A 12,675-nucleotide genomic window follows, 5' to 3' on the forward strand; every position below is an offset into this window, starting at 1 on the left:
TGTCAGTGTTTAACAGCTTCACAGAGCTGTCAAACGCTGACATTTCTTCTTTCAAGAAGACTTGACAGATAACACGTCAGACGTTGACGTGCTCTGTCAGTGACATCCCCCCTCATTGGCCTGCTGAGCCCGCAGGGCGGGCTTAACAAGGTCAATCAGGGGAAAATCACATTGGTTGGCCATAAGATGATGGAGGCGGGACATTGACCCGACAAGCAGCAGTCCCGCCTCCAACTCGTCTCCATTGAGAAAATCCAGCCCGAGGACTCAGTCATTTCACCCATTCAGTTCCTGCAATAATGTCATCAGCATTCACTGATTACACAAGTAATGTATTTTTCCAAATGAAGTGGGATAGAAAGCAAGGAACAATACGAGAGTTAACCATGTTTTTTTTAATTGCTCCCTCTTTAAGCATAGGAAAGTATGCCTTAACTTCCCTAATAGCGCAGTTAGTGAATGCACTGCACAGTGTGGAACAAACCTAGAAAGTCCCATGTCAGTTATAACGGTAGGGGAGCTCCATCATGTCTGAAACAGGACAATTTCTGCATTATATTTCATAGAATAGACAGACTAATGTACTTTAAAGTTGACTTCAGTTAGTTGTGGCTGAGACCATAGGGGCCGATTTTACCGCCACCACCACCCCATGTCCATCAGTTCCTGTGGTGAAAAATTAGTGCAAACCTGTAATGATGGTCTTATGTTCATTAATAAATAGACATTCTTATTATGAACATGGCTAGCTTTTGCTAGACACTTTTATTGAGCACATGTGGACTAGGTACAGTATCTGTAGAGGCTTCCATCTTGACTGCTGCTTTGTGGGTAGCCTAGTGCCTCATGGATAATGTAGTCTTAATATCATACAGCTGGGTAGTGTAGTCTTATATACAGCTCTACACAGCTCTACGGCTCCACCTAGTGTCCACTATAGAATGACATGTTATTGATCATTACATCCCCCTTTCTTTGAGGTTTAACAAAATCAATATCAATCAACTTTCAAGAAAACAATAAAGATAATATCAGTAACACTTTTGTTAGTGCTCTATAAACATAAACATTTTCAAAGCTTTACAATGTACTCAAAGATTAAGTCTATCAGGCTTTTTTACTTCACGTGTGGATCTTCTCAACACGGGTAAGTCTGTTTCAGTGTTTCCTTCACTCTTCATGCCACAACTCTCAATGTAGTCAATGCACTCTCGAAAAACTGCTGGCAGCTGGATCCCATCATACAGCATAGTCCTCTCAGCAGCCTCGGCTAATGGATCACCAAAGATTGGCCTGAGGGAAGAAGGAGTATCCACCGGAACTGCTTTCTGCTCTGGTGCAGGCTTCTTCTTTTTCTTTTTCTCTTTCCACTGCTTAACAACATCTGCTGCGGTTATATCTTTGGACTTTTTCTCCTTGTGTTTTTCCTCTTTGTGCTTTTCTTCCTTTGGCTTCTCTTTGACCTTAAAGTCTTTTTCTTTCTTCTTGGAGAAACTAGGCCTTTTGAAGACATGGATACCCTTTGGCCTTTTCATCCTTGATGGGCTCTCTGCTTCATCACCTGAGTCATCTGGTCTGCTTATGGCACAGTTTATACGGTAGACTCTCTTGACCAGTTCTAAGTCTTCACAAGCTTTGTCACCTAGTATCGAATCAAGTCTTTCAGCCACAACAGAAAACATGAGATGATGCACTTTGTCTTTGACTGTCACTTTAAGTCTGCATACACCTAAGCTATCTATTTTCTGTCCATGGTGTGGAGATGCCGGAGTTGGACTGGGGTGGACAAATGTAAGAAGTCACACAACACCAGGTTATAGTCCAACAGCTTTATTTGAAATCACAAGCTTTCGGAGCGCTGCTCCTTCTTCAGGTGAAGTGGAGAAATGCATAAAGACACAGCTTATATAGTCAGAGAATCATGTCAGATGTTTACAGGTAACCTTTCCAACTGCCATTTATCACACCTCGGCAGAGAGATAATCACAGCAGTCAAAGGTGTGAATGGTGTCCAAACAGGTCAGTCAGGGAAACATTACATCAAAGAACAATGAGGTGGGGTCACAAGGGGTCAAATATTGCAGATGCTGGGTTCTGTATGAAAAACAAAAAAACAGACAAAAAACATTTTTTTTGGCTGGAAATCACAGCAGGTCCTGCCGCATCTGTGTAGAGAGAACAAGCCAATGTCGACTCGAGTCTGGATGACCCTGCATCAGGTGGGGTTACATGTAGCGTGACATGAACCCAAGATCTCGGTTGAGGCCGTCCTCATGGGTGCGGAACTTGGCTATCAGTTTCTGCTCGACGATTTTGCGTTGTGTGTCTCGAAGGCCACCTTGGAGAATGCTTACCCGAAGATCGGAGGCTGAATGTCCTTGACTGCTGAAGTGTTCCCCGACTGGGAGGGAACACTCCTGCCTGGTGATTGTTGCGCGGTGTCCGTTCATCCGTTGTCGCAGTGTCTGCATGGTCTCGCCGATGTACCATGCTCCGGGGCATCCTTTCCTGCAACGTATGAGGTAGACAACGTTGGCCGAGTCACATGAGTATGTACCATGTACCTGGTGGGTGGTGTCCTCATGTGTGATGATGGTATCTGTGTTGATGATCTGGCATGTCTTGCAGAGGTTGCTGTGGCAGGGTTGTGTGGTGTCGTGGTCGCTGTTCTCCTGAAAGCTGGGTAATTTGCTGCGAACGATGGTCTGTTTGAGGTTAGGCGGCTGTTTGAAAGCGAGTAGTGGAGGCGTGGGGATGGTCTTAGCGAGGTGTTCGTCGTCATCGATGACATGTTGAAGGCTGCGAAGAACATGGCGTAGTTTCTCCGCTCCGGGGAAGTACTGGACGACGAAGGGTACTCTGTTGGTTGTGTCCCGTGTTTGTCTTCTGAGGAGGTCTATGCGATTTTTTGCTGTGGCCCGTCGGAACTGTCGATCGACGAGTCGAGCGTCATATCCCATTCTTACAAGGGCGTCTTTCAGTGTCTGTAGGTGTCCATCGCGTTCCTCCTCGTCTGAGCAGATCCTGTGTATTCGCAGGGCTTGTCCATAGGGGATGGCTTCTTTAACGTGGTTAGCGTGGAAGCTGGAGAAGTGAAGCATCGTGAGGTTGTCCGTGGGCTTGCGGTAGAGTGAAGTGCTGAGGTGTCCGTCTTTGATGGAGATTCGTGTGTCCAGGAATGAGACTGATTCTGAGGAGTAGTCCATGGTGAGTTTGATGGTGGGATGGAACTTGTTGATGTTATCGTGCAGTCTTTTCAGTGATTCTTCGCCGTGGGTCCATAGGAAGAAAATGTCATCGATGTACCTGGTGTATAGCATTGGTTGGAGATCCTGTGCAGCGAAGAAGTCTTGCTCGAACTTGTGCATGAAGATGTTTGCGTATTGGGGTGCGAATTTGGTCCCCATGGCTGTTCCGTGTGTTTGGGTAAAGAACTGGTTGTCGAAGGTGACCAAAGAACACACCCGCCAACTCAACAGACTGATCAAAACCTTTGATCCAGACCTTCAAAGCATCCTACATGCTCTCATCCCACGTACTCCCCGCGTGGGAGACTTCTACTGCCTCCCAAAGATACACAAAGCCAACACACCTGGACGTCCTATCGCATTAGGCAACGGAACCCTGTGTGAGAACCTCTCTGGATATGTCGAGGGCATCCTGAAACCCATCGTACAGGGAACCCCCAGCTTCTGTCGCGACACTACAGACTTCTTACAGAAGCTCAGCACCCACGGACCAGTTGAACCAGGAACACTCCTCGCCACGATGGACGTCTCGGCACTCTACACCAGTATCCCCCACGATGACAGCATCGCTGCGACAGCCTCAGTACTCAACACCAACAACAGCCAATCTCCAGACGCCATCCTACAACTCATCCGCTTCATCCTTGACCACAATGTCTTCACCTTCGACAACCAGTTCTTTACCCAAACACACGGAACAGCCATGGGGACCAAATTCGCACCCCAATACGCAAACATCTTCATGCACAAGTTCGAGCAAGACTTCTTCGCTGCACAGGATCTCCAACCAATGCTATACACCAGATACATCGACGACATTTTCTTCCTATGGACCCACGGCGAAGAATCACTGAAAAGACTGCACGATAACATCAACAAGTTCCATCCCACCATCAAACTCACCATGGACTACTCCTCAGAATCAGTCTCATTCCTGGACACACGAATCTCCATCAAAGACGGACACCTCAGCACTTCACTCTACCGCAAGCCCACGGACAACCTCACGATGCTTCACTTCTCCAGCTTCCACCCTAACCACGTTAAAGAAGCCATCCCCTATGGACAAGCCCTGCGAATACACAGGATCTGCTCAGACGAGGAGGAACGCGATGGACACCTACAGACACTGAAAGACGCCCTTGTAAGAACGGGATATGACGCTCCACTCGTCGATCGACAGTTCCGACGGGCCACAGCAAAAAATCGCATAGACCTCCTCAGAAGACAAACACGGGACACAACCAACAGAGTACCCTTCGTCGTCCAGTACTTCCCCGGAGCGGAGAAACTACGCCATGTTCTTCGCAGCCTTCAACATGTCATCGATGACGACGAACACCTCGCTAAGGCCATCCCCATGCCTCCACTACTCGCTTTCAAACAGCCGCCTAACCTCAAACAGACCATCGTTCGCAGCAAATTACCCAGCTTTCAGGAGAACAGCGACCACGACACCACACAACCCTGCCACAGCAACCTCTGCAAGACATGCCAGATCATCAACACAGATACCATCATCACACATGAGGACACCACCCACCAGGTACATGGTACATACTCATGTGACTCGGCCAACGTTGTCTACCTCATACGTTGCAGGAAAGGATGCCCCGGAGCATGGTACATCGGCGAGACCATGCAGACACTGCGACAACGGATGAACGGACACCGCGCAACAATCACCAGGCAGGAGTGTTCCCTCCCAGTCGGGGAACACTTCAGCAGTCAAGGACATTCAGCCTCCGATCTTCGGGTAAGCATTCTCCAAGGTGGCCTTCGAGACACACGACAACGCAAAATCGTCGAGCAAAAACTGATAGCCAAGTTCCGCACCCATGAGGACGGCCTCAACCGAGATCTTGGGTTCATGTCACGCTACATGTAACCCCACCTGATGCAGGGTCATCCAGACTCGAGTCGACATTGGCTTGTTCTCTCTACACAGATGCGGCAGGACCTGCTGTGATTTCCAGCCAAAAAAAATGTTTTTTGTCTTTTTTTGTTTTTCATACAGACCCCAGCATCTGCAATATTTGACCCCTTGTGACCCCACCTCATTGTTCTTTGATGTAATGTTTCCCTGACTGACCTGTTTGGACACCATTCACACCTTTGACTGCTGTGATTATCTCTCTGCCGAGGTGTGATAAATGGCAGTTGGAAAGGTTACCTGTAAACATCTGACATGATTCTCTGACTATATAAGCTGTGTCTTTATGCATTTCTCCACTTCACCTGAAGAAGGAGCAGCGCTCCGAAAGCTTGTGATTTCAAATAAAGCTGTTGGACTATAACCTGGTGTTGTGTGACTTCTTATATTTTCTGTCCATTATAGCTCTTCAGTAGTACTGACTTTTTCTGTATTTTGGGCTTTTCTTTCATATTTTTTATGTCACTCATACTAATTAAGTTTGCTTTTGCCTCAGTGTCCAGTTTCAATGTAACTAATGCTCCATTTATCTGCAGTGGGATCATCCATTTGTCCACTTTTACTGCATTGACTTTATGTTCAGCATTGTCCATTTCTGAGGGCTGCACATTTTCTGTATCTTTTTTGATATCGTCACATGACACCATTCCTACAAAAAATGTCTCACTTAAATCAGTGTCCTCAATCACATTAACTTGTTGCCCTTTCGTTGTTTTTACTTTTGAAAAGCATTGTTTGGCAAAGTGATTCTTTCCATTACACTTTGTGCACATTTTTCCAAATGCTGGGCATTGTCTTAACTGGTGTTTGTAACCACAGCGTTTACAATTAAAAATTTCATCCTCCGATTGCTTTTCATTTCTGTTCTGCCCACGTTTCTTCGCCTTGTAGGACACAGCACCGACAGCAACATTATTACTCATTACAATCGCATCATTATTGATTTCACTGAAACTCTTCACGTGCTTTCGAGCTAGCTCGCTGGCTTGGCATATTTTCACCGCATTTTCCAAATTTAGTTTGGTTTCTCTCAACAGACGTTCCCTGACTTTTTTATCATGAATACCAAGCACAATCTGGTCACGAATCATGGATGCTTTGAGCTCAGAGAAATTACATGTCTGTGCTTTCAGTTTCAGATCAGTTATAAAGCTATCAAAAGTCTCATTTTGTTGCTGTGTCTGAGAACGGAAGCTGTATCTTTCATGCGTCTCATTCTTTTTGGGAGAGCAATGTGCATCAATTTTTTTTAGCACATCTTTTAATTTTTCTCTGTTCTCCTCTGGATTAAATACAAATGTATTAAATACCTCTATCGCCTGTGGGCCTGCAACCATAAGCAGCAACACTATCTTCCTTGCATCTGGCTTCGTACCAAATCCGATGGCTGCAATGTAGAGTTCGAATTGTTGTTTAAAAGTCTGCCAATTGTAGTCGATTTTTCCTGTGAGTTTCAAATGCTCTGGTGGCTTCAAATTCTCCATGTCGCTTTTCACAATTTTCAGCAGATCTTCACCATCCTGGTACCATCTTATGTTCATTAATAAATAGACATTCTTATTATGAACACAGCTAGCTTTTGCTAGACACTTTTATTGAGCACATGTGGACTAGGTACAGTGGCCTAGAAATTGAGTGGGCTTTGCGCCCATTTTGCGGCGCTAGAGGTCATTGCGCTGGACTTACAGCCGGTTCAGAAATTCCCTGGGGCCCTACCATCGGCGGTAGACCGGTTGCGCTGCGCCGGCACCGATGACGTCATCGGTGTGCGCAGCGTCCCGGTTGCCGTGGTGACGGGCCCCAGCGCCGAAATTGAGTTGCGGCCGCCTCGCCCGTGGCAGCCGCAACTAAGACTCTGGCAACCGAGTCTTACAGGAGTTTGCGCTGGCGCATTAAGGTCGCACGGTGGCCGGCCGCTTTCCCGCCGGCCGCCTGCCCGCACCTCCCTCCCCGGACTCCTCCACCCCCCCCCGCGGAACAGATGCTTCTGGGCTGCGAGCCCGGCACTTCCCCGAGGTGCCGGGCTCATTTTTGTGAAGATTTTACCGGCCAGCGGGCGGGTGCAGGCAGCTCCTCCTTAACTGAAGGAGGAGGCCTGCACTTCCCGAGCCTGCCGCACCGCATCGGGCGCCGCAGCGCCGGAATAGCGCCGCAATGCGGCAGGTAGCGCCCATTTTCAGGCGCAAACACCCTTCAGTAGCGCTGGCAGCCGTTTGGGCGCGGCGCTACTGAATTTTTGGCGCGCGCAGGGGGACTTAGCGCCGGCGCTAACTTTCCGGCGCTAAAGCCCTGGCGCGGCGCCAACTGAATTTCTAGGCCAGTATCTGTAGAGGCTTCCATCTTGACTGCTGCCTTGTGGGTAGCCTAGTGCCTCATGGGTAATGTAGTCTTAATATCATACAGCTGGGTAGTGTAGTCTTATATACAGCTCTACACAGCTCTGCGGCTCCACCTAGTGTCCACTATAGAATGACATGTTATTGATCATTACAGATGGGTTTCTGTCCCTTTTGTGCATGGCAGACATTTGCAATGGGCGAACAGACAGGTGCAGGAATTTGCTGACAGACACAGGTGGAAATATGCAAACTATAAGGAAGTTACGCCACAATGCTTTCGCATAATGTTTTTTTCTCCACCATCGTCCAGCTGGGTGGGACTGCTCTCGCCTCGTTCCATTATTATCTATCTAATCATAGACAGAAAAATCACTTGCAATGGCTTCTCTTCCCACTCCCGCATCGTTACCTCTGGGGCCCCCTCCTATTTCTCATCTATATGCTGCACCTTCGCGACCTCATCCGAAAACACGGCATCAGTTTCCACATGTACGCTGACGACACCCAGCTCTACCTCACCACCACTTCTCTCGGCCCCTCCACAGTCTCTAAATTGACACACTGCTTATCTGACATCCACTACTGGGTGAGCAGAAATTTTCTCTCATTAAATATTGGGAAGATCGAAGCCACTGTCTTCGGGCCCCGCCACAAACTCCATTCCCTAGCCACCGACTCTATCCCTCTCCCTAGCATCTGGCTGAGGCTGAACCACACTGTTCGCAACCTTGGTGTCATATTTGACCCTGAAATAAGCTTCTGATCACATATCCGTGGCATAACTAAGACCGCCTATTTCCACCTCCGTAACATTGCCCGTCCCTGCCCCTGCTGAAACCCTCATCCATGGCTTTGTTACCCCTAGACTTGACTATTCCAACGCACTCCTGGCTGGCCTCCCACATTCTATCCTACGTAAACTTGAGGTCATCCAAAACTCGGCTGACCATGTCCTAACTCGCACCAAGTCCCGTTTACCCTATGCTCGCTGACCTACATTGGCTCCTAGTTAAGCAATGCCTCGATTTCAAAATTTTCATCCTTGTTTTCAAATCCCTCCATGGCCTCACCCCTCCCTATCTCTGTAATCTCCTCCAGCCCCACAACCCCCCGAGATATCTGCGCTTTTCTAATTATAATCACTCAAACATTGGTGGCCGTGCCTTCTGTTGCCTGGGTCCTAAGCTCTGGAACTCCCTTCCTAAACCTCTCCACCTCTCTTTCCTCCTTTAAGACGCTACTTAAAACTTACCTCTTCGACCAAGCTTTTGGTCATCTGCCCTAATTTCTTATGTGGCTCGGTGTCAATTTTTTTTTGTCTTATAACACTGTGAAGCGCCTTGGGATGTTTTACTGCGTTAAAGGCGCTATATAATTACAAGTTGTTGTTGTTGTTTATGTTTGGCACATTCAATCTTCAATTAAGCGTTGCTAGGCTGCACCTTTAGGTGAAAAGGTCTTTAAAGAGGCAGTCAAAATCTTCCACTTGGAATTGTAAGGTAGTTTCTCAGTGATTACAATTCTTTTGGACTATGCGGATCAAGGGGATTTTTAGTCCAGCTTTGGTGTATAGTTTGAACCATCCACCACATCCATTTGCACAACTGGTGACCCCTTCGGAATACCACTGTACACATGTTACTTGCAGGAAGAAGAGGAGAATGGAGAGGAACTTTTGAATACCAGGAAAGCAAGGCTGCAATGCAGAAGAAATACGCCTACCACCATTACCCTGGAAACTGTATATATTGATCATGGCTGAATTATCAGGATGTGCAGGAGCAGCGATGCACACTGAGGCTCTGATTCACCAGAGAGGTGGTGACAGATTTGTAAGATTTGCAAAATTTCTGCATTCCCCCGAAGGCTGTTATTAATAAACGGGACCCTGCGTGGACTGTTTAAAATCAAAAAGGGTACCCAAAATGGCGTCCGTGCCTCGTGGCAGCAAGCCTGTGAGATTTTAAAATGGACTCTGCAACGCAGACAGCTTGGAGAAATCGAAACCAAGCTGCAGGCTTCTGTGAAGAGAGACTTTGAATTTTTTGGAACCAGACAGGACTCTGAATTATGCATTAGACCAAATTGGAGGCAAATCTAAATTCAGTTTAGGCCCATAGTTAAGGCCATCTAGCAGTCTGTATATCGTATCGGAAACAGATTAACTGAGCCATCGAGGCCGGACAAGGCCCATCAAGGAACTTTCAGGACAATACAAGTCAATTATCGGGCCGGTAGATGCGATTACCGGTCATCGAAAACCAGTTAGTATGGATTGCTACCATTATTTAAAATAGACCGCCAAGATTAAAAACAAAGAACTACCCTGATTTGGTGCGCAGATAAGGGTTTTCAACAAAGGTATAATTGAAGGCCCCCTCGGGTAGCAAGAAGTTCAGTGAAGTTCGGTGAAGTTCAAGTTTTCAGTTGGGTGTTCGTGTGCGGTGTTGGTTGGTGCTGCTCTTCGGCCTCTCGCCCTCATGGCTGCCGCTCTTTCCCCGTCCCGCGCTTACCCCCTGACCTTTGCCCGTGCCCTTTTCCCACACCATCTGGAACTAGCCCCGGCTCCGGGTCGGACGGGCATGGACATTCAGGCCAGGCGAGGCGGGACGCGACGAGGGGAGGAGGGAAGACCACCGGAGGGAAGACCACCCAGCCTCGGCTGACCTTCAAATAACTGCACACCAACTCAATTTGGCGGCTGTCGACGAAGAATCATCCCTGCAAGGTAAAATACCTGAACAGAGACTTTAACTTTGGGGTACTCGAACCTGGACAACGCCCTTGCAGCGCCTGGAGGCCACGTGATGACGACAAGCTCCAGGGAGCACCAACAGCAAACCCCAAACCCAACTGCTGTTTTGAGTCTAACAAACCTTTTGATTGGTGAGCATGAAGTTCTGACCCCTCATAGCTTAATCTAGTTAGGTATAGGGGGTGGGATAAGGATAAGGGGATTGTTAAGATAGTTGCTTTCCCTCAATGTGCCGTGTGTTCCCCATTCCCTGCATAAGTATAGTTATTATTATTCTTTTGCATTTGTATTTTTGCCTGTAGAAGTCTACGCTAGTAATTTTTCCCATGAGATTGTATCAAGTTTTTTTCCTCTTCAATAAAATCTTGGTTTTTGTTTACATCCAACCACCTGTCTACTCGAGTCTTCTCTGTACCGCCGCCTTGTACCTAAGTCCGGTGTCTAGAACCCAGGGGCATGGGAGTGATTCGAACCGCTCACAAAACAGTCAAGGGCATAATTGACTGAGCGTACGTATGCGCCAAACACCACCACACATGCGCCACCCCCTACAGGAATGGCGACCGCGGCAGGACACCGGCAACAAGGTTGCAATGCAGTAGACAGTGGTTCGGATGAGCGAACCGTGATGGAGGAAAGGATTTCTGATTATGTGTTTAGCAAGGTGAATATCACCAAGAAGTGGATCACCACTCTGTTAAGGGCTGGGCGTCCGATAGATGCAGCAGCTAAGTGGACAGAGGGAAATGAACACAAGAAGTCCTTAGAGAAGGCAGTTTGGCTGATGTGCTTTAAAAAGCAGGTCCAGCTCTTGGACGGGCTCGTTGCAGCACAGGCAGTCGAGTTAAGGGAGTCAGCCCTGGAGATCCAGGATAAGGCTCTCGCAGGGGAGAAGTTATTAGTAGCTTTACAGGCTTTGAACCAAGAGAGAGTACATTTAGTAGGAGAACACAAGGCCCAGTTGGAATTCTCTACCACAGAAGGCAGTAGAGGCCAATACATTAAATATATTCAAGAAGGAGTTGGATATACTTCTTAAGGCTAAAGGGATCAAGGGGTATGGGGAGAAAGCAGGGACCGTGTACTGAATTTGGATGATCAGCCATGATCGCATTGAATGGCGGAGCAGGCTCGAGGGGCCAAATGGCCTACTCCTGCTCCTATCTTCTATGTTTCTATGTTGGTTCAATATGTGGATGACCTGCTCCTGTTCACTGATTCGAAAGAGGAGCATGGCCCACTATTGGCCGAACTGCTGGAGCTGCTAGGACAGAAGGGTTTCAAGGTAAATCCCAAGAAAGTGCAGATCGGCCAGCAGGAGGTGAAATTCCTCGGTCTGACTGTGCGCGCTGGAGAAAGGGCCATAGATAAGGCTGGGGAAGGAGAGTCCCGGGACCCCTATCGGGCAGGTCCGGAAGCCGCAGTCCGGGACAAGGGAGGCACACGGGGGGTAGTTTTGGCCCCGGACCTAAAGCGGGTCTGGGCCCAAGATCCCGTCTGTAAGACCGTCCCGGTGAGGAAAGAGAAAGGGAAGCCCCTAGAAGGTCTGTTCGGGGCAGCGGACGAGCCTTCAGCACAGGTTTTAAAACAGGCCGCTGGTTATATCAACCAGTGTAAGCTGTTTACGCCTGAAAGGGGAAAGCAGCCAGTTGGAAAAGGGTCTGAGGATAAAGATCCTCAGTCTGCAGCAGGAGTGAGTTCACAGACTGCACAGGCAGGCGCTGTGGCTTGTTTGAAGGGAGGGACCATCCTGCCCATCGGTTGGGACACTCCCCCACTCTTCTGGGGTCCAGAGGAGGGGGAGGGACCTGAGGGCAAAAACCCCGCCCCTAACCCAGGTGTAGAGAGGGAGGAACCTGAGGTTGAAAACCCCGCCCCGGACCCAGCCATGGGACCTGGGGGCGGAGACTCTCAGCTCGCAGCAGGGGGCGGAGACTCTCAGCTCGCAGCAGCAGGCTGTGAAAAGTTACCTGCCCCCAGCCCAGGTTCGGGAGGGGTCAAGCCTGGGGGAGCAGCGGTTCAGGTAAAAGGCCCAGTGGCCAAGATAGCCCCACCTGTCAAAGCCCCTAGAAGGTCCCCACGGACGTCCCAGCCGAGAAAGCCATGGTCACCAGCCCTCCAGTTACCAAGGGCCGTCCCTCAAGCCAGGGAGAGGTCCAAGGACAGAGGTCCTCAGCCAGCAGCCACGGGCTGCGAGGGACCAACAGTGAAGGATGGTGCGGTCACGCCGGGGGTAACGGCGAGCCGCAGTCCGACCAGGGATTAGCCTGGCCACCCGGAGACGGACGGCGGATGTATATAGTTGTAGTTTAAGTCTAAGTTTTAAGTAAAGTGTAATTATTTAGCTTAAGTTTGGGTGTTTATAATTTAAGTTAAATAAGGTGATGGGTAGTTTTAAGT

The sequence above is a fragment of the Somniosus microcephalus genome, chromosome 3 (assembly GCF_052327205.1).
Source record: "Somniosus microcephalus isolate GS21.2 chromosome 3, FLI_Smic_1.0, whole genome shotgun sequence".
Classification (NCBI taxonomy): domain Eukaryota; kingdom Metazoa; phylum Chordata; class Chondrichthyes; order Squaliformes; family Somniosidae; genus Somniosus; species Somniosus microcephalus.